Source organism: Citrus clementina, unplaced genomic scaffold (assembly GCF_000493195.1).
Source record: "Citrus clementina cultivar Clemenules unplaced genomic scaffold, Citrus_clementina_v1.0 scaffold_4, whole genome shotgun sequence".
Classification (NCBI taxonomy): domain Eukaryota; kingdom Viridiplantae; phylum Streptophyta; class Magnoliopsida; order Sapindales; family Rutaceae; genus Citrus; species Citrus x clementina.
The window spans coordinates 5,298,679-5,300,660 of NW_006262274.1; positions in this window are offsets into that span (position 1 = coordinate 5,298,679).

Consider the following 1,982-nt stretch of genomic DNA (forward strand, 5'->3'; position numbering starts at 1 on the left):
GTAATCCCAAATTGGCACTTAATGAACTTGCCCATTTCAACTATTTAACTCTCATTTATTTGGTCATGTTGATGATTGAGGTACTGTATCTTTTAAACTATAGTTGCCGTAGAAAAAAATATAACTATAGTATATTTTTTGATAAAATTATTAAAGATATAATAAATTTTCTATAGTATAAGTGAAAAATTATTTCAACATAACTTCTAAGATAGAACAGTTAGTGTTTACCAAACACTTTAGTGTTATAATTTTTAAGTTACAGCTGTTCAACCTCAATTTCAAATGCACTCTTTATTATAAACGGAACTTCAGTTCTCCATTTTACTTATTTAACCAACTTATCTAAAAGAACATTATTCAATAAGAAGCCTCATTTTCAATCTATAATCGTTAACCCTGTGATGAATTTCAGAGCCTGTGGCAGCTCTCTCAATTATTCTTTCATGCTGCGGGAAGTGACTTGATTTCATGATAATACACAAGTCAGTAATAATCGACAATATTCAAACAAAAATGTAAACAATTATTAAGTGCATATTTTTAAATAGTTTTTTTATTTTTATTTTTATTATTATTATTATTAGTCAGTCATTTGGTGCAATTGAAAAAGTTTTGCGGTATTGCATGACTTATTATTCATTGCACTCCCTGCCTAACATTATTATGTACGTGTCCTCCAGTCTTATTAATTTACTAATTATTATTTTTTAGAATCTTTAGAGCTCACTATTGAACCCTCAGCCGTTGACTAAAAGTCCGCAGTCAACTGATCTGACGGTTGAATTTCAGCCACGTAGCGATTTTTTTAATCTTTTCTTTTGTAGATACGGTGCCTCTACTTTATCATGCTGTTAACGTGTATCACCTATAATTATCATGTCACTTTACAAAATTACCCCTCCCCTCGGGACAAACCAAAACAATGTAGAGAAAGTAAAGTTTCTCTGTAAACCTTATCCTTTGTGAGGGTAATATGGTAAATATGGTTTTTAGTATTATTATAGTAATATTGCTTGATTGCGCACTTGTTTATACAACCCCAAAACAATGTAGAGAAAATAGTATTACAAGGCTGTGAAAGTTTAAAGAAACAATGTAGCGTTGAAAATTTTGACACGTGGACCGTACCTCCACTTATAGGCCATCAAAACCTCAAGGGGTTGTTTGGAACTTGGAAAATTGGAATGATAATTGATTGAGACTTTTTCTTTTTATGAGATGAATCATCATAGACTAAAATAGTATTTTATCAATCTCGTCTATTTATTTAAGTTTTAATTTTTTTTTCATTCATTATTTCTTTTAAGGGTAGAAGGTGGACAAAACTCCAAATTAAATCAAATACTCAGTCAAATAAAATTATTTAAAACGACTCGAGTAAACATCTAGAGAGTTTTTATTAAATTTTCCTTATTTTTATTATTTTATTTTAAATATAGAGATGCGTGTATGAAAATTCTTACATAGCAACTAATATTTATTTTATAGATTATAAATACTTTTTAATATATTATTTAGTAGGAATGTATAAAAAGTATGAAATATGAAGGACATATTATAACTATAAGTAGATTATTACTTAAGATGAAATAATTTGAAATTATGTATATAAAATATTATTAACAATTATCAGATAATGAAATTTATGAGTGTTAAATTGTTATGGGTGCAATTAACAACACATTTTTGGTGATAAAATAGTTTTGGTTTCGAGCCCACTAATATAAATAGAAAGGAAATTTGATTTTATTTCATACAATATTATATTTTAAAAATAAAAAAAATTATTGAAATATAAAAAAATATTTTAAAAAGAAAGATACTATAGTTTTTACAAAGAGTTTTTATTCTAGTCTAATTCTAGTTTTTCAAAAATAGTCATATCAAATATCTATTCATTCTAGTGTGTGTGCATATATTTCTTAAGTGAAAACATCCTTCTTTTAACAAAGTAATAATGCCACTGATAGATAAAAAAA